The 22,095-nt window shown below is 38.3% G+C and overlaps 1 non-coding gene across 1 annotated transcript; it reads left to right on the top strand.

Moving 5' to 3' along the window:
• Window positions 1–19,976: 19,976 nt before the first annotated feature.
• LOC141625304 (small nucleolar RNA R71) lies at window positions 19,977–20,083 on the top strand. Its single transcript, XR_012535090.1, has one exon. It is a non-coding gene; the product is annotated as a small nucleolar RNA R71 (small nucleolar RNA).
• The last annotated feature ends 2,012 nt before the right edge of the window (window positions 20,084–22,095 follow it).

Raw genomic sequence — 22,095 nt, forward strand, 5'->3', positions numbered from 1 at the left:
AACTCGGTGGATTAACCTCTTAATCGATTATATTTCTAGAACTCTCGGTCGATAAAAATTACTTTAATACTTATCTTTAACCCGGAACACATGCGACTACGGTCACGAATACTTCCGTTGATCTCAGTCCAAATTTCGATATAATAACTTTTTATTACCCACTTACCCAACGTAACAAGTTTAGTTCCCCGGTGAGCCGAGCCTAGTTCCTCACGAAATTGGGATTCATGGTTTCTACTATTTGGTAAGGCTAATTCTCAATTATTATAAGTGAGAGGTCATGTCAATTTGTTATCTATCACGTTTTAAGTGAACTAAAGCGGTGAACTACGATAGTTATAATTGACATGGTCAATGACTCGATATGATATGCATGTGTTGTTATGGCGATTTGGTAATGCATGTAACATATTAAAAGAAATGCAAAGCAATAATAAAATTCCTAGTATGGCCTTCCTAAAAAAGAAAATCAAATAATCTATTACATATTCGGAAACCAACTCCTTTTGTCCCTTGAATCTTCAATTGGCACGCCTTCCAAGAACACCGTTTTCGTCGGATCGCCTTTCCGAATGGCACCGTCTTTGAAGATACTCCATAATTACAAATAATAATAAAAATACAATGCTATTCCTATTATACATTTGTAATATGAAAAACTAGTAAAAATAAAAGTGATACGAGATCACATTAAATTACAACCGAATCAATATTCCCTTTCATTACGGGTAATATCGATTAAAACTAAGGCCATACTAAGATAAAATTACATAATTCAAAATTATATAAAAAAAAAGACATTCAACAATTGAAATATGAAGCATTATATTATGTACCTATCATGCCAAATTATGTGACAAATTGCCCTATTTAACTTATATATCATATATATATATATATATATATATATATATATATATATATATATATATATATATATATATATATATATATATATATATATATTTCATTTTATGGAAATGCGTGATAATAACTTCTTAAAATCACAAATTAACACTTAAATCACATCTAAGCTCAAGTTAATTATCCTAACACTCTTAGGAGTCAAAAATTAGTCATCACTCAATTTTTGACAATAATTCAAGTTGATTTAATTTTTATGTTCATTTCTGACCTTAAAATCATAATATATATGAAATAAATCCAAATTAAATTACAATAATTTCAAAATTTGAATTTTAAATTTTTGAACATTCTATAATATTTTCATGACACTCATAATGTCAAATATCATGGTTAAAATTTCTGAATTAATTTTGAGGAAATATAGTTGCATTTTATCGGTTTTATCTTATAAAACATCTAAAGTATCCAAAAAACAATCCAATCAATTTTACAACCTTAAATATGATAAGTGGGATATTTATGCAACCTAACATAATTTTCTCATGCCGTGAAATTCGTTTTAGCTATTTATACTAAAATAGTCATTATTTATGCCATTTTTACACTAAAAATTCATAAATCATGCTAAATGAGATCATTTAATCTCCAAATTTACATAAACTCTTAAAATTATTCATGTGACAACATCTAAAAGTTTCATGACCTAATTCGAAATTTAACTATTTTTAACCATTTTAACCCTTTTAATCCATTTTTATCTCATAAAAATCATAAATCATGCAATATTAATCCAATTAATACTATATTTTACACACAACTTGTAAAATATTCATGTGAGGTCATATAAAAGTTTCAATGTCATATAGTAAGTTTAACCATTTGTAGTCATTTTAACCTCCATTTATGCCATTTTTACACTAAAAATTCATAAATCATGAAATATTAATCACATTAATATGATATTTTACATGCAATACATAAAATATTAATGTGAGGTCATACTAAAATATCACGGCCAGTAGTGAAGGTTAACTTATTTTAGTGAATAAAAGTTCATTTTAATCATAAAAATGTAATAAAATCACTAAAAATCGTTAGAATGAGCAATAAATTTCCATAAATCATAAAAATGAGCTAAAAATATTTTAGGACCGGAATATATAACATGCAAAAATTTTCGTGGCTTTATCTTCATAAAACTCAAATTTTTAGTTTTATATGTTAACATTTTAACTCGGAAAAACAATAACCGATTATGCACGCAACATCCTATGCTCTGATACCACTTGTTAGGTTTATTTACCTCTTATTAGACTCGTCTAATAGTGAACTAATTAACTTCTTAATTATTTGTTCTTTAGATCTAGTGCCTGCATAACAAAATAAGAGATTTATAAGAAAAACAATGTCCCTTACATTGTTGGTTGGTTCGAAAATATGGGCACAAGTAAGGTCACCTTCCTTCACTTGTTCTTGAGCTTAATATGTTGGATGATCCTCCAAAAATCCCAAAGTAGAGATCCTCCTTTGATTGCACCCAAGACTTATCCCTTAAACTAGTATAATAATTAACTAGATTAATACACTAGTATCCTTAAAATGTATTCTAATATTGTTATTATTACTACACTAGCAACCTTGTTGATATTAGAATTTATGAACAATTTATAAGGTTTCTAAAAGCCTATTTTAGGCATATTTGAGAGAATAGAGCTAGCTTTGCATGTAGTGTTGTATGAATGAATGATAGTAGAAAAATAAGAACAAAAGTTCTCATAAGAGGAGCATGCTACCGGTGGAGGCAAGGAGAACAAGCCAAAAATGGAATCTCCTCTATGCTTTTACTCTTATCAACATATTAGGTGTGTAAGGCTAGTGTGTGTAGGAGTGATTATATACTAGTTTATCTCATAAAATAATTAACCACACACACCACCATGACTCCCTCCATTTCGGTCCAATCTTAAAATGGACTACCATTTTATTTTGTCAATTTGTCATTTGTCACACAATATGTCACACAATATGCCACATATAGTATTTTACATGTTATTAATTAATTTAATGCTTATTTATCACATAAATATCATTTTACAAATTAATTAAATTACATATAACAAATTGACTAGAGATACTTGATCACATAAATAAAATGGGTCATATAATTATAATTCACAACATCTTGAAATTATAATTAACCATTCATTCTTATCTCTATTGTTTCTCAAACAATAAACAATTTTAGTAATAAAATATTTCAATTACTAAAATTAATCTTATTTAATCCCATTACAATGAGATATCAATATCCTCTCTCACAAATGAATTGTTCAATTTTAAGGAATTGATCACCTTGTATCGTCATACAATTAATCAATTTATCTATTAAGAGAATTGTCCTTTACGTGTGACCTTAAGGGGTCAACTGATCACCACCGTCATACGACAATAATGTCAAACTCTAGTTAGCCAATCATTACCAATTAATGACGATCAGTTGACTATATAATGAATCATCCCTTACGTATTCTTAATATGAGATTTAAACATGTGATCGCACTATTGTTGAGGACACATACTCCAACAGTGCATTGGGGCGGAATTTAGTCCTTACTTCGTGATCTTGGACGACATTCCTAGGCTTAGGCGTACTTCGTGATCTCGCATAAGTCATATCCTTCTTTAGTTCCTTGTTTTCGTGTCCATTTCAGTCATAATTACAATCTCATTTCGAGTCCAATTCTGTCCAGAAATCGAGTCTTTTACGCTTTACTCCAAATTGGTACAAAGAGCCAGGTTATAACACAATTCCATCTTGTGTTAGTCTTCGGAAAAAGCCTTTATTTGTGAGTTCATTATCCTTAACTGCATTAAAAATACAAAAATAACCCAATGAGTGAAGTAAGGTTATCAAAGTTTTGGTTTGTTTCTTGAAAAATCGGTTTTACTTAAGTTGTTGTCATTCTGTTTTTTCATGGGGAAATCGGTATCTATTGGTGTTATACCCTATGTTCCATGCTCAAAGATGAAGCCTTGTAATCTTGTTTCCATCTCCAAGTCATTAGAAGCAGCTATGGTGGAGTTGCAAGCTCTAACAAAAGGATACTAGGAGTGAAACAAGCACCCATGGGGTTCCAAGGGAACTAAAACCTCCTAATTTGTACCAAGGAGAACACCTCACACCCTATGAATGTTCTAAGTCCTCTAATATCCTTAGAGACAAAGGAAACACACCATTACTTCCTTCCTTTAATGGTGAAAACACTAGAGCATTTGTGTCTTGGTTGTTTGATGTTGACTGCTATTTCGAGAGCAAGCGTTTTTTCTGATAAAGAGAATTGTCAACTTGGTGTGTCTTGTTTAAAGGGTGTTACTTTGTTGTGGTATAATACTCTTACATTTTCAAGGAAGTTGGAAGGGAAGGGTAGAATATTTTCTTGGTTTAAACCTGAAAGGAACATAAGATTAAAGTTTCTACCTTGTTCTAACATGGATAATTTGTGGGATGAAATTAAGACCCTTAAACAAAATTCCTTTAGTGTTGATGAGTATGCTAAATTATTTGAGGAATTACACCTTGTGTGTGCCAAAGAAGTTGATTCTGTCCAAAAACGAGTTAGATTCTACCATGGCTTGAAATCTAAAATTGCTAGAAGAATTAACTTGGAAATGATGTATCCATTTGGCAAAATGCTTGATTTGGTTTTATGTGTGGAGAAGAGCTTAGCAAGGCCTGAAAACCATGAGGTCTTAGCTAAAGGAGACTGTTTAGGGGTAACCAAAACAGTTGGGGCAGAGGGGAGTTTAGACCAAGGAGTTGTCGTGCCATGCTTGGACATTGCTTGTCCTAAGTCTAAGTCCCATGATCCAAAGGTCATGAGAACTTATGCTTTGATTCATAGATCATGTAGTGTTGTCCTTGAGAGCCCATTTATTGAAATTAAACCCCCCTTGAACTCGGCACATGAGCCTACTAGGGAGGAGGAGAGTAACCGTACCCTTTCCCATGGAACCATCGATGACCAAGCTACTGAGTTGGGGCCTAGAGAAGTGATTGTCGACCAAGGACTACTTAACCTTCAAACCATGGAGTTTGGACAGTCTATGGTCATGTTCAAGGGCGGAACTTGTTGGGATGCAAGCAAGGATAAAGCAAGAGGAGAGTCTTGGGTTGTTCCATACTCAAGTGTACCGAATCCGACCACCTACATCAGCCATGGCTCTTGCTTCAAAAGCTACATCTTGAGAGGTATAACTTGTACTCTCTAAACTCCACACTTCCATTTTTACATGTTGGTGAGGTTACAAGCTATTCTTGTTCATTTGGGTGCAAATCCATATATATTAAATAAGGAATCCATGCATATGAATGCTAACTTGTCTAAACTATTTTGGAGTAATGAGTTGAATAATTTTGAGAAGTTTAGAGGCTTGAAGTATATTTCTTAGGTGTTGTTGATGCTTCTAAGTAGGATTGCTGTTTTTAAAAGGTTCATTCTTACTCAATCAAGGTTGAAACTAATTTTTGAGAGTGAAATGAATCAATTTAAAACTTGTTGTTCAATTTTGGAATTCATGTGTTTGGGGTTAAACTTTATTCCAATTCATTGTAAGAGCTTGTTGGAATTGTTTGGTATATCAAGTACAAGGTCTCTACATGGTTTAGAAGGACTTGTAGCACATTTGGTAATGTTTGTGTTGAGGGTGATGAACGAGAACAAAAACAAGCCCTTTGTTGCGTTGTCGTGCTCTACTAGTTGTGTTAATGCTCATTATGGCTTGAGCTTGGGTGAGTGTATGCTGCTGGTTATCCAATGTAGGGAAATGGTTGTTAAGCTTAGAGTAAAATCCACCTTGGCCTTTTGATTATTTGTACATGAGTTCAATTGAGAGGAAACTTAAAATAGGCATAAGTGGTGACAATGAGGCTTTCATAGGTATAAAATTTCCAACTCTATTTGCTGCATTTGATGGTGGTACTTACATCCAACCTTGTCAAGCACCCATGAACTTTATTACCAAAAGAATAAGGGGTACTTGGATAAGTGAACAAACAGAATTTGGGAACGGCACAACAACGCTCTTGCCATACACAATTCTGGTCTATGATCCGGGAGGAAGTCATGAGAGCCCATCTCTTGAAGTGTGCTTGGTCTTTTGATAAGTGGGACGACACAAGCCTTGGCAACAATTCTCTTCATTCTTGATCCAACAGAATTTGAGGGAAATTTCTTTTGAAGAAAGGGAGTTTGCAACAAAATTTGTTGCATTGTGATTCATTTTTAGGCTAAAAGAAATAGTCCCAAGAACGGTTCAAAATTGAATGCATTTCATCGCTTTTTTAAGTGTCATTCCAGTGGGACTAAATTCCAATGCTTATATCTCAAGTTATACTCGTGAAAGTCCTATGATTCTTAATTCATTGGAAATTGGAATCTTAGCTAAACAATGGATTTTGAATCACCATCATATCAGCAGTGTAAGTTGAGATATGGCCGATGCAAATAGCCTATGTGTTACAGGACAACTCCTGACCTATCAGCACTAAAAGTTGAATAACTCAAGATTTACTCCAAGTTTAAGGGTGTATCTTTTTTAGGTGAAATTTAACTTCTTTAGCTTTCCAATGAGCTATCAGTGGCCTTGAGATTCATCTGGAGCAAAGAGATATGCCTCCTACAAGATGCGTCTGATTCCTGAACAGGTTCAGAAACCCGGTTTTGGTTCGTCTTCTAGAAGAAGGTCCAGGGCACCCCTAGACGAAATTGAGCAATTCCAAAGGCTAGTAATCCTAGATTAAGGTTTAGAAAGAGAAAATTCCGGAGAATTTGTGCAAATTCACAATTTAAGTGAAGGTTCAGTCATATACAAACAATGGGTCCATGTAGGACCAATTCATCATCCTCAAATGCCAAGGCTATTTTGGTTGTATTTTTGGCTAAACAAGAGCTGGGCAAGGCTTGAAAGGCATCCTAAGGTTTTGTGCTTGAAGAGTGAAGCTGCCAAGGACCATTCTCCAAGACCTTACACATCATATTTGACCTTGTGCAAGCAAACAAATCTCAACTCAGCTTTATTACTTTATGCATTATGTTTTTCTTGTTTTCTAGTCTTCTATTTCAGTTTGTATAAAATAAAATAGCTGTTATTTTATGTCCTTTTGTAAGGCCTTATTTATGGCCCTTAGATTAGAATTAATGGTGGAGATTGTATTGCTTTGGTCTATATAAACCAAGCAAACTTAATGTAATATTCGGATTTGAGTTGATGAAAAAACGCTGAGTTTGAAAACTGAGTTTTCTACTTGAAATTCTTCTTGCTTAGTGCGGAAAACCCTCCATTTGCTTAGTGCTTTGGGGCCGAATTTAGTTCTTGCTTCGTGATCTTGGACGAGATTCCTAGGCTAAGGCTTGCTTCGTGGTCTCACCTAAGTCATATCCTTGTTTAGTTCCTTGATTTCTTGTCCATTTCAGTCACAATTACAATCTAATTTCGAGTCTTCTACGTTTTACTCCAGTTAATTTGTGTAATGTTTGTGTCTTTAGCTTCCTTATGAAATGGGTGAATGAATGTGGTAATTTAAATGGTTGAATATCGTCTTTTGTATGCTTAAAATTTCCTCTTAAGTTGATATAAAATTCTGCCAAAAACCGTGACTATGGCTGTGATCAACCATGTTTGAGATCGAATTTCGTGTTGGTCTTATTGTCCATTTGAGTCAATTCCTTAACATCTACATTTTATGCATATACATGAATGAAGTGGGTCATTTGTTTGGGTGAAATCTGTCTTGTATCATGCTTAAATTTCCGTCTTAAAATGGTCGCAGAAACAGCATGAAAACCGTGATTTGGTGGTTGTGTAGCCGTGTTTGTAGCTACTATTTACGACCGTCTTTCTTGTCAATTTTAACCAAATTTTTAGTTTTTGTCTCAAGTATATATCCATGTATGTATTGGGTCTTTGGTATGGTAGAATTCTCGTCTTTTTCATGCTTAAAAAGTTGTCTTAAGACGGTCACATATCTTGCTAAAAAAAACGTGAAAATGGAGTTGTGATGGCCAAGTTTCACGGGCTATTTTGGGTTGGTTCTTGTTGTCGATTTGAACTAATTTACTTACTTCCGTCTCAGGTGTATACACATGTATGAATAGGGAAATTGGTATGGTAAAAATATCGTCTTTATTATGCTTTAAAATCCATCTTAAACTCACCTTACCATGACTTGTAGCTTAGTTTATTTTGGGCTGTTTTGGTTGTGTTTATGCTCTGTTTTAACACGGTTTCCAAGGCAGATTATAGGTTGAATGGTACGGGTTTTTAGGGGAAGACTGTGGGCTGTTGTGTCACTGTTTTGGCGGGTAAAAAGGGGCTGTAAACAGGCTGTTTTGAGGCGGCTAAATCGTGTGTATGTGGGCTGTTTTTGGGTGTCACCATGGAGGCTAGGCAAGCCTGTGGTGGTGCGGCCAAGGCTGGGTGGGGCAGGCAGTGACCACGGCCTGGTGGTGCTGCCTTAAGCCTTCTGTGGTTGCCAGTACGGCTTGGTGCAACTCGCTACTTCCTTCCCCGTTTGGTTGTTGCTTACTAATGTCCCATATAAAATGTTAGTCATGTCTTGTGATTTTTATATAACGTGATTCATTAATTATTTTCGTGTTTAATTTAATTAAATCCCATCTCGTGTTTTTATATATATATATATATATATATATATATATATATATATATATATATATATATATATATATATATATATATATATATATATATATATATATATATATATATATATATATATATATATATATATATATATATATATTGTATAATTCGTTTATTTTGTCCGTGGGTAATATAATTAAATCCCGTCTCGTGTTTTATATAACGTAATTCATTAATTACGTCCGAACTTAATTTAAAAAATACCGTCCCATGTCTTATATAACGTGATTCATTAATTATCACTCCTTTATATATATTTCTCACCTGAATCGTAAATGTGGAATTTTTTATTTAATTACGCCATAATTATGTGAAATGCCATATTTCGTGCCGTTCTGCCGAATTCAGGGTACTCGACTTCCGTTCTTTCGATTGAGTCTTAGATGCGAAACGTGTATCGCTTGTCGAATCGGGTAAAGTACCTCCTGAGAGTCTGGCCAAATTTAGACTAGGACCATATATATTATCGTCGTCCTACCAGGAGGAATTGAGTCTTAGAGAAGTTTTGGACATGGGCCACCCGCGCCGCAGCACCTGCGCGTTCGTCTCGAGGCGGCGGTACTTCTCTCATAGAACCTTAGGTTTGCCAAAGCACGTCATGGGCCGTTACCGATTGGTGAGGCATTGAAACTGGTAAAAGGTTGAATAAACCTGCATTTGTGGAGTCGCCGCCAATTTTTATGGAAAATTGGAACCGTTCGAGTACCTCATGCCATGTCAAGACACAAAGTAGTGACATAGACACTAAGAACTCGTTACCCTTAGCATTCTATGTCTAGAATGACTCTCGAAGATGCCAATGGACACAGATGTCCAGAGATAACTGGAGTAAGGGGTGAGGGTACGTATTAGGAAGCTCTTTAATTCGAACACCTAATCCCGCCCCCCTCGATAGCGGCCTCTACTAAGCATTAGGGAAATCGTTCATATTTGATATGTTGTCGATGTAATGCATGCAATGGAACAAAATATAGATTAATCCTAGCATGTGAGATTAAATTAAGTCGGTTAACACGTAATTTAGCAAACAAATTAGGGTCGAAGTGGATGTTAGATTCAATTACATGTGAATGCCATACAGTTAAATCATGCATAAATAATAATTACGGTAAATAAATTACAAACTCTACAACGATTATTTGATCTACGTCAAAAGCACGCTCAAAATGGGATTTTGAAGAAGAAAATAAAAGAAAAAGTAAAATTGAAATCAAAGTATGAAAATACGTCAGATTAGGAGTGATAATACGATTAATAGTCGATCTAAACCGTAATTAAAAGCTACGTCAAAGCGAGAAAGAATTCAGGGACAGAAGCCAACCCAGAATAGGCGCAGCATTTGCTGCGTCCTTTGGAAGAGGCACAACACTTCCTGCGTCTGTTCTTGAGTTGGGTTTTGGCTGTGAAGTCAGAACCGCGGGTTGTTAATGATCGTTGGTGAATTTATGATCGATTATTGATTTTAGACTCAAGTAAAAGTGATTTAGCATGTTTATGGATATTAATATCGTCACAAGTCAGATTAGAAAACAAGTTTGAACAAAGTAATACGGCATTTTACACTATTATCATACGATTTCGGGTTTTATAAAGGTCGAAGCTTTGAAAATGGAATTTAAATTGGATAAACTTAAATCAAATAAAGAAAGCTATGCACAAAAGACGAATTATAAAGACTCGATATGAGGAAATCGAACCTCTCAAATCCGGGTTTGAAATAGATGACGAAAACCCGCAAATATTGAAATAAGTGATTTATGTCGAATTATGCATTACAATTTAAACAGATAACTAAAACATGATTTATGTATTGAAACAAACAAAAGGAGCGAACGAAAAGAGAAAAGAAAAAAAAAAATTGCATAGGGTCGAGGAAGAAGAAGAAGAGCAGGAGCAGCGGCAGCCTCAGGAAGAGGCGCAGCTGCTGCTCCATTTCTACTCGGCGTCAGACCTCCGCTGCTTTATAAATACGGTTTTAAAAGATGATTTCTGAGACTTATTTTGAACGTGCTTTTGATATAGACCTTACATTAGATGATACAAAATAAAAGTACAATAAATAAAATGGGATTTACACCCTCAGACTTACATGTTTGACGAAACGAGATTGACTCATTTAACGTTTAGTGATTGCTCGACTCGAATATGCGTGGAAAGTGCCCTTGTTAAAGGATTTAAAATTGGTTAGGTTGATTGAAGTGGAGTTGTTCAAATTGGTCGGTCTATGCAATGTGACTGGGACTCAGAATGATCTGAGCTTACGCGGTCGATTGATCAAGCACGTAGGCGTCAAAAGCAATAGCGCAGTCTAGAATGCAAAGAGAGAGAAATAAGGGGCGGAACACTCGCGTGCCAAATATGGAAACCGAAGGTCTCTATTTAAACTAAACACATGGAGGAGTTTAGGAAAGACATGGATACGGAAACAAATCACGGAAATATTCTAGAAAGCATGGAAAGAGTTATGGAGCAGAGACGCAGCAGCCACTGCGACCCTTGGAAGAGGCGCAACACCTGCTGCGTCATTTCCCCAGAGGTTTCCTCCTCAGCAAGAAAGATTTCCGCGTTTTTTATGGAATTTCGGTAGATATACACTTCCTTGTTCCGTGAAACACAATATGCGGAAGATATTTCATTAAAAAATATTAAATTTAATTAGGAATAAATATCCAGAGAATTTTAGAACCCTTCGGAATATTCCGACTCGGCATTTAAACGGTTTTTAAAAAATGAAGCGGTTTTTGACCCGGACTCCAAATGAACTCTAATTAATGTCAAAACGACTGTATCGGCGCGTATATGACGACCATGAGGTTGAATCGAGTGCTTGAGCTATCACTTTTCGATGAACATACGAATTGTCATAAAATCGTTCCGCGTATCAAATATGCAGCCCAATCAACACTGGATAGTTGGCGGGAGGTGCAGAAATGAGGTATCTACAGAGCCCCCACTTTGATTGAGGCTTGGACAAGGTAAAATTCAAAGTATAGCCATCAGGTCAATCGATGATTACAACCTGACGACTATGGCGACGTGAGGCGACTCAAAGGGTCTGAACCTAGGACCTGTCGTCGAGAACATTTTAGAGTCTGTCAACCTTTGGGGAGGGTCGTTTAAAGTCCATTAGACTATGTAAGGAAGCTCCCCAGCCATAACAAGAAACCATATCTGAGTTGGAAACGGCGCTCTTGGCACCGTGGGGAAGAATCATAAAGGTCGACAACGATGCGTCCTTAGCATTGCTGAGGAAAAAGAAAATAAAGGTTCGACACGCCCTTTGCCTTGCTGAGGAGAAAATAAAGGTTTGACATGCCCTACGCCATGCTGAGGAGAAAATATAGGTTCGACAGGCCCTTGCTGAGGAGAAAATATAGGTTCGACACGCCCTTCGCCTTGTTGTGGAAAGAAAATCCGCCCGGGTAGTCACAAACGAAATTCCGATAAAGAGGAGAAGCTCATGAATTGTATTTGGTGATCATGAACTCTCGTTGGGGAACAAAATGTCGTGGTTATCTGTAGTCTCTTGAGGAGAAAATACCGATTCGGACGAATAGAACACCCAAAAAAAGAAGCCATATGTTGGGGAAGAGGCGCATGAAGCCTGGGCCCACAAATAACGAACTTATAACGAATTTCAACGAATTTTGAGGAAACTTATTGAGGAAAAGGCGCAGCAAAAACTGCGACCTTTGAAAGAGGCGCATCAGGTGCTGCGTCCTTTCCCGAGCTCGTCCCTGTTTGGTTAAAAAGCCGACTTAAGTCGTGTTTTATTTTTATTTCAAAACACAAAATATTTCGTTTCTTCATCAAAACCCAACAAAATTCCGTCAAGAACTTGATCAAATCTTGCCATAAACCATGACTAATCAAGGTATGTGTTTTGTACTTGCTTTAATTTGCATTTGAGCTTGATTTTTAGGTCGAAAATTAGAGTTTATACACCCATTTGTGTCGAAAATTTGGGGATTTCGTCCCAAATGAATTTTCCTCATGAAATTGACATTATAAATGAGTAATTGGCCATTTTAGGAACCTAATCATGTATCCCTTTCGAATTTTCGTCGCGTATTAAGGATTTGAGGGCGAAATGTGACGGTTTCTCTACTAAACCGTAAAATTCGTCGAAAATGGCCCTATACTAGCCCATTTTTTATGAAACTTGGTGTTATGGAACCCTTGGGTAGTGGGTAAACTTTCTATCATGCCGTATTTTTTTGTTTGTGACAGCTCCTCCGGGACACTTTTATATTGCATAATTGACATAGTAGCGAAATGCTGCCGAATTTTCGACTAAAACCCACAACTAGGCTCGAACTTAGAGTCATATTGACTCATACTACCACTTGTGAGGTTGGACTTTGGAAAGTGTGGCCAAAGATGGCCAGAAATGCCGCTTTTAAACGCTTAAAACGCTCGAAAAATGCTTGAAAACACGCTTAGCATTGCTTTATTCACTTTGATTTGCAAAGGATATTCCTTCTACGTCGGGGAGAGAATTTATGGAGACTGATATTAAGCCTTCTACCATTCGGGTGATGGAGGAGGATATGGATGAGGAGGCCCCACGGAGGGCCAATGTAGGACGAGGCGGCCACCAGCTCCCAGGAGCGCCTGAGTGGGCCGAGAAATGGGATGGAAGACATCTCATTTGGCCGGCAGAGAGCCACTTGTCGTACAGGACGGCGAGGAGTATGGTAAGCCTTCAACTTGTCATTTATTAATTCATTTCTTACACATTTCCTTGTTTGTTTATTCATTTCTCATCATTTTCTTGTGCTTAAGAAAGCTTTCTTTTGAATTGACGCAGGAGGCCGGGAACATGAGGTCCTTTTCTGGTTACACGATGATGATGGACGCCTTCGGGAAGCTGTCGGAGGAGGAGAAGGCTATCATCGAGCAGGGAGCTTTTGGTACCTTGGTGCGAGGCTGGAGTGAGATCAAGGAAAGGGAGATTCAGGCTAACCTTTGCCTGATTCGAACCTTTATTGATCGGTTCTGGGACACGACCTCGACTTTCCATATGCCTTTTGGAGAGATCGGGGTCACCTTGGAGGAATACGGCAAGCTCTCGGGCCAGCCGTGTGGAGAGAAGCCGTTGGTGTGGCCGCTGACAGCCATGCGAGTAGACTCAGCCGAGGCGATGAGTCTGATCGGTTGGAACCTGGCTACGAGTGCGGCCCTGGGTCCTAGTTTGGTACCGAGTACCTACGTTAGAGACTACTTTAGCCGTAGGGTTCTGGCAAGGGCGAGGATGGATGGTGATACCCGTCGTTGTGAGCACCAAAAATAAAATTTATAATCTCCTATTAAAACTAACCTAGGCTAGTGGTAACAGGGTCGAACCACAAGGAGGCGAATGTAATTTCTAATTGTCTAATTTAGTCTAAGGTAACAAAAGTGGGGATTGATTTGATTTGGTCTATACTAATAGCAATTAAAGACAATAAACTAAATAAACAGTTAAAACAGATAAAAGAAGGGGTACTAGGATGGTCGGTGCGTTATAGTTCGGCGGCAGCATACTAAACAGGTCAAAATCAAACACATGAGGCGGGAAATAAAGAGGTCCTCTCGGTCCACTCTTAATAAATAGCATCTTTCGATCTCGCTATAGGTCCCTAATATCACTAATACTAACTTTCGTCCTGAAAAGTGACTCACGGTCTAAACTTTACCTATCTTTCGATCTCAGCATAGTTTAGTCATTTTAATTGGTGATCTAACAACTGTCTCTATCTCTCGATCTAATGGGTCAGTCAAATATTAAGTATTCAACTAGTCGCATGCATTCGATTCGTCAAACACAACATTTAAATCAATTAAAACGAGGGAAAACCTCACGAGGTCAGTCGATCGACCAAGCATGTCAGTCGATCGACTGACACGCGAATCAGGCCGTGTTCATTATATTGCCGCCTACACTATAATTCCCCTACATCCTAGCACAAACTATTTAGCTACTCATACTAAGGACGATAACAACAATAAAACTAATAAAATAAAAAGAAGAATTCATGCTTGAAATAATAGAATAAACAATTAGCATAAACGATGAATCGGTTTTGGGAAACTAACTAGCAATTCTATCCTACAAACAATAATAAAGCAAACTGAATTATTAGCAGAAGAATACCGATTGGAATTTCATGAGAGATCCGTAAACCGAATGCGAGAGTAATTGTACGCGAAATAGTATTTAAAAACCCTAATTATTGAATGTTGGAAAACTGGCTAAAGAACTAGCAAAAACTGAATGAATAATCTGATGTTCTAGGTTACGTTATATAGAAAATATACGTAACACTTATTATCAAAACCTAAACATAATGGGCTTGAGTTTCCTCGATCTTTTAATTCTCGCCGGGGGAGAGCGGCTTGGTCGATCGACTAAGAGTGGCGGTCGATCGACCGAGTGGCGAGTCTGAGTAGCTTCGGAACCCGCAAGTTGGTCGATCGATCGAAAAAGCGTGGTCGATCGACTGAAGTAGCTGACACTTGACTTCCAGTTTCTCGTGTATTTGTCTTTTGGGCCTTGAATTGCGCACCAAGCTCGTTCCTTAAGTAAATACTTCACGTCAAAATACAATGCAGGATACTCGGGGATGGATTTAGCTCAATTTCCATTGGATTCTTCACATTTCTGCAATAATATACAAAAACACGAAAGTAGACGGAAATAGGGGAAATGGTAGCTTAAACTACACAAATGAGCTCTGAAATGCGTGGAAAATAGGATGTAAAACATCATATAAAAGACACGCATCAAACTTCCCCAAACCAAACCCTTGCTTGTCCCCAAGCAAGAACTAGACTCGATCTAATGACCTAATGGAACGAGTTCAATCTCAGAGTGAATTACAACATGTAAAGCCTAAACCAATTTAATGCAATAACTAACAATCAACTAGTAATGCGAATCATGCAAACGAGTTATGTAGTCGTTAAAAACCGCTGAACCGTCAACCATAGAGACTTATCAAATCGGACTCTCACGGGTCGCTCAAATCACACATAAGCACATACAGGTGAATATATAAAAGGATAGAAAGAATTCATTTTGTACGACTCTCACCTAACTACGACCTATAAGAACATGCCTGCAATATAATATGAAAACAATCTCTACAACCGTACATACGCATTCCAACCAACAAAAGACCATGACACATGCCAAGGTATATATGTGGATATGTGAGGTATGGGTAAGAAGAGGCAAAACATTTATGGAAAAGTGGAGGTACAGGTGATCAAGCTAGTACCAAAACGGAACCATATGGCAACATCCAACTCCTTGCTGAAAATTAAATGAAACGGTGCTATAGCAAGCACAAATCTCACAGTCTCCAGTATGAAAGTAATCAACTAACTCCCCTGAAGATATGAATAATACATGGGAGCAAAAATCGCCATAAGATAAAGGTTTTAAATTTATGCGAATCGATTCTTTCTTTTTCTTTCGAACTCCAGTCGATCGACCATAATGGGCAGTCGATCGACTGCTTTGAACAGTACATAACCTCTTTTTCTCTTTCATTTTTCGAATCATTTTTCACTTCTTTTTCTTTCTTTTTCAACTTCTTTCCTCCTTCATTCCTTTCTTTCATTTCATCTTCCCAACAAAATCTCAAATAAGAGCAATTGGCTACCAAAAACGAAGTGACAATCCCAACAACTAAACTACTAGCTTGACAAAGGACAAGCTAAATGTCGGATGTAGTAAATAGGACAAAAAGGATATTTTTGGCAATGTGGAGCTTATGGGTAAAATGAATAAAGGAAAACCTCTACCACATGTGTCGACAGACCACAAACCGAATACATACAGGTATTAAGCAGATTAAGTTCATATTTATGCAAATTGATATGACATGTCTCATAAGGAGTACTACTCACATTCCTAAATAAACCGGTCATAAATGTCACCAGTTATAGGCTCTAAATCTCAGAAATATGATGTAGTTTGCCAATTTTCAATGTCAAGTCTCAAGTTCAGCAAATAAATTAACGAAAACTCGTAGGTATGCACTTATATGATTCTACTAATAACATGTTAATCAAGCTAGGCTTAGGCAAAAACAGGTGCAAATGCAATGTCATCATTGAAATACTACCGTTCCGACTCGACCTATATGCTAAAATAAACGTGCATTTTATTTGAATTTTTTGAAATTTTTTAAATTTTTTGGATTTTTGTATATAAGTATGAAATAATAATAAAAAAAAACAATGCAAGCAGAAAATGTAAATGTGAATGCAAGCAAATGATATGCGATTCAAAACCCTTCCCCAAACCAAATCGCACAATGTCCCCATTGTGCAAAATCATGTAATGAAGAAAAGAGAAACGGGAATTTGCGAGAAATTTAAACAAATAAATCACGAAGTAAAGACTTAGAAACTCACAAGACTTTAAGGGCAGCAAAGGAAACCTCCCCAAACCAGCGGGAGCTAGGAGGTTTTAGTAGCCAGCAGTGCTACTAATAAGTACCTGAAAATACAAACAAAGTATCACGCATAAATCGAGAAAGCAATGATGAAGCGGTATTATGTGCAAAATTGAGAAAAATAGAAGAAATAAATAGTGACAGAAGATAAAGTGGAGTAGAAAACTCCCTTAATTCCGCAAATCGACCAAACATAGCAGGAGAGAGGTCGTAAACAGGTACAGCAGTGCAGGTCGGTCGATCGACCACATAGCCCAGTCGATCGTTCGAGGTGAAAGGAACAGTAGCTCCTGGAAACTGCAGACCAGTCGATCGACTATATAGCCCAGTCGATCGACTGAAAATACTGCTGTACTTCAGATTCCTTCGTATTTGCTCAATTACTTGAGCTAATGAGGTCTAAAAACAAGCAAATGCACAATAGTACGCGCCCAAAATTGCGCAAAACCCAAAGTAAAGCCTAAAGCGTATAAAATCCTAAGCAAACAAAATAAGATGCGAAGTTTCGCGCACACAAAAGCAATAAAAAGTGTATAACAAAAGCAAATAAAATGTTCATAAAACATGTGATCAACTAGTAGTTGATCAAGAACGGCCACGGAATGGCCTACTTGGTCGGCTTCTGGCTACTAGAGGTAGCCTCAACGGTGCTTATCTTATCAGCTGCACCCTACTTAGCTTCCGCGTCCGTATGGCTCAACGGATCAACACTTTTATCATCTCCCCAATCAATGATCTCTTCAGACTCGTCAGAATCCAAACCGGACTCCCTTGCCTTGACCGACTCGTCATCAACTTCCTCATCAGTGCCATAGCTGAGGCAACCAAGGCCGCCTCGTGAGATGATTGGCTTCTTTGCTGCTGGAGTAACTTGCAATTCTTCCTTCCCCAAACCAGCTCCTGCAATATCAGAAATAGACAAATCTTCCTCCAATTTGCTCCCAATCGGGGGCGGAGGGGTTACAACAGGAATGGGACTGGAGATAGGCATATTAGGAAGTATAAAATAAGATTTATTTTCAGAAACCGTATTGCAAGTCACAGGCCACATGGGGTCCTTCTTCTTAGCAGGTTGGGCAAAAACAATAGAATGCTTCCCTACTTTAAAAGTCAAGGTATCCGAACCAACATCTATGACTGCACCAGCAGTGTGCAGAAATGGCCTACCCAAAATAATGGGAATATGGGCATCCTCAGGCATGTCAAGTACGACGAAGTCAACAGGGAAGAAGAACTTCCCTAGTTGCACGGGGATGTCCTCTAAGACTCCTATTGGCTTGACCGCATATCGGTCAGCCATCTGTACTGTCATGTCTGTCACTGCGAACCTAGTCAATTTGAGCTTCCTAGCAAGACTCAAGGGCATTACACTTATACTAGCTCCTAAGTCACATAATGCCTTCTCAATAGAGAAGGTACCTATATTGCAAGGAACAGAAAAACTACCCGGGTCTTCTAGCTTGTGAGGTGCAGTGTGAGACAAATAAGAGCATGACTCTTTGGTTAATGCGACAGTATGCACATTTTCAAGTGACTTTTTCTTAGACAAGAGTTGTTTCATGAATTTAGTATAGGCAGGCACTTGATTAACTAACTCAAGGAAAGGCACTTGCACATTCAAGCTACGAATAACTTTTTCAAATTTATTGAAAGATACCTGTTCCTTCGTCGGCACTAGTCTTTCCGGATAGGGGGTCAGCGTAGCTTAGCCCTCTCCTCTAAATCGCAAGATGCCGCAATCCGTGGACTTAGGGTGGAAGTCCACTACTTTCTCCTTGTTGAAGCTTGAACCCTCTTGAGGACCGTCTCAAATGTGAACCATTGATCGACATCGGGTCGTACTTGAGACAGGATCGACCCATCAGCACTCGGGTCTTTCCCAATATATTCGGATGTCGTGCCCCGAAACAAATGATCCCTCAAGTTGTCGGGCATCGGAGGCAAAAAATCTCACTGTCAGCAGCGATCTCAGTCGACGACCAGTGATGTCATTCGATCGACTGAGTTGAACAGGACCAGAAGCTCCTGTAACCCGCACTTCAGTCGATCGACCGGGTGTATCAGTCGATCGACTGATATACCTGGTATACGCCTTTTTATTTCCTTTGCTCGTTCCAGCTTTGTTTTGACTCGGTTTTGGCTCATCTTTCGCTGTGGCATCCTCGACCATAGCAGGCCCCTCCCGGGTAGACCCACTCCTCAAAGTTATGGCATTTAGGGTCTCTTTCTGGTCAGTTTGAGTCGGTAAGTGTCCCGGAGCTCGAGTGGTACTCTTGCTAGCCATTTGAGCAATTTGGCTCTCTAGCATCTTCATCCCGGCCTCTCTAGCTTGGGACTCCTTCAGCAATAAGTTCTTCAACTCGGTGAACTCAGAATTTTGGGATTGTTGCTGCTGCTGAGGAATATACAGAGGCTTTTGATACGGCTGCTTATGTGGAGGGACATAGGCTTGATGATGCTGCTGTTGTGGAGGTTGAGTCGGATTCAGGACATTCTGGCTACTCCACCTCAAGTTGGGGTGGACATTCGGCTCATAGTACGTGTTTGTCTGCCTATAATGTTGAAAGGCAGCGCAAGACTCGAAGGGGACAGAACAATTCTCTGAGACATGCCCCTCAGCTCCACATCTTCTAGAGACGTAAGGACCGTCTGAAACAGCATTAACATGGTACATTCCTCCTTTAGAAGCTCCTCCCAACTCATATTTGTCAAACCTTACAGTGAGAGCTTCTAGTGCAGCAACAGAGGAAGATTCAGCAGCTCTCCTCTGGTTTCCTCTCGAATTCCCATATTCAGCCTTATGCCAAATTAGCAATGATCTTCCACCCCTTAGTCTCTCCCATGTTCTCAGCAAATCGGCCATTGGCTGCAGCATCCAAAATAGCCCTCTGATCGTCATACAGCCCATTATAGAACTGATTCCAAAGACTCCATTTTTCGAACCCATGGTGCGGTATGGTTCGCACCAATTTCTTGAAACGGACCCATGCTTCATGAAAGTTCTCATCAGGCCCCTGTTTAAAGCTCGTGATCTGAGCTCTAATGGCATTCGTCTTCGAGGCAGAGAAGTATTTCTTGTAGAATGCCAAGGCCAAAGAATTCCAGTCGGTGATCCCATGAGCGGCTCGATCCAGATCTCTATACCACTCCCTTGCAGCATCACGAAGGAAGAAAATGAATATGGTCTCCTTGATCTGGTCTTGGGTCACACCGGTCGGCGGGGGTATAGAGCAGCAATAATCAATAAAAATCTCCATATGCTTGGCTGCATCTTCATTGCAGCTCCCCCGAACTGGTTTCTCTCAACCAGGTTAATATAGGAAGGCTTCGGCTCGAATTTTCTCGCCTCCCTAGGTAGTTCGAATCCTTTGTAGAGGTTCGCATTGTCGGCGACTCCGAGTGATCGGGCAATGGTTGCTTCTTCAGCCATGACTGGAATTTCTGGAGAAGTGACTGTCTCAGATGAAGAAATTGAAGCAGGAGATGTAGGTGGATCTTCCTCGAACAGAGCGTTCTCGTAGTAGCTTGACAGAGTACTCAGCTCTTCCTCTGTCGGTAATACCCTTTGTGATCGTCTCAACTCGCGCAAGGATTTCTCGATCTCAGGATTAAATGGTACTAGTTCACCACCCTGTGACCTGCGCATAAGAAGAAACTACAAAAAGAATATAAGAAAAGTTTAAGGAACGGAAGTCCCTTAAACTAAAGAAAGACTAAATAAAAACAACTAAAAATTAAAACAATTGCCTCCCCGGCAACGGCGCCAAAATTTGATACCCGTCGTTGTGAGCACCAAAAATAAAATTTATAATCTCCTATTAAAACTAACCTAGGCTAGTGGTAACAGGGTCGAACCACAAGGAGGCGAATGTAATTTCTAATTGTCTAATTTAGTCTAAGGTAACAAAAGTGGGGGTTGATTTGATTTGGTCTATACTAATAGAAATTAAAGACAATAAACTAAATAAACAGTTAAAACAGATAAAAGAAGGGGTACTAGGATGGTCGGTTCGTTATAGTTCGGCGGCAGCATACTAAACAGGTCTAAATCAAACACACGAGGCGGGAAATAAAGAGGTCCTCTCGGTCCACTCTTAACAAATAGCATCTTTCGATCTCGCTATAGGTCCCTAATATCACTAATACTAACTTTCGTCCTGAAAAGTGACTAACGATCTAAACTTTACCTATCTTTCGATCTCAGCATAGTTTAGTCATTTTAATTGGTGATCTTACAACTGTCCCTATCTCTCGATCTAATGGGTCAGTCAAATATTAAGTATTCAACTAGTCGCATGCATTCGATTCGTCAAACACAACATTTAAATCAATTAAAACGAGGGAAAACCTCAAGAGGTCAGTCGATCGACCAAGCATGTCAGTCGATCGACTGACATGCGAATCAGGCCGTGTTCATTATATTGCCGCCTACACTATAATTCCCCTACATCCTAGCACAAACTATTTAGCTACTCATACTAAGGACGATAACAACAATAAAACTAATAAAATAAACAGAAGAATTCATGCTTGAAATAATAGAACAAACAATTAGCATAAACGATGAATCGGTTTTGGGAAACTAACTAGCAATTCTATCCTACAAACAATAATAAAGCAAACTGAATTATTAGCAGAAGAATACCGATTGGAATTTCAGCGAGAGATCCAGAAACCGAATGCGAGAGTAATTGTACGAAATAGTATTTAAAAACCCTAATTATTGAATGTTGGAAAACTGGCTAAAGAACTAGCAAAAACTGAATGAATAATCTGATGTTCTAGGTTACGTTATATAGAAAATATACGTAACACTTATTATCAAAACCTAAACATAATGGGCTTGAGTTTCCTCGATCTTTTAATTCTCGTCTGGGAGAGCGGCTTGGTCGATCGACTAAGAGTGGCGGTCGATCGACTGAGTGGCAGTGTACAGTAGCTTCTGGAACCCGCAAGTTGGTCGATCGACTGAAGGCAGTGGTCGATCGGCTGAAGTAGCCGACACTTGACTTCCAATTTCTCGTGTATTTGTCTTTTGGGCCTTGAATTGCGCACCAAG

The sequence above is a fragment of the Silene latifolia genome, chromosome X (genome assembly GCF_048544455.1).
Source record: "Silene latifolia isolate original U9 population chromosome X, ASM4854445v1, whole genome shotgun sequence".
NCBI lineage: Eukaryota > Viridiplantae > Streptophyta > Magnoliopsida > Caryophyllales > Caryophyllaceae > Silene > Silene latifolia.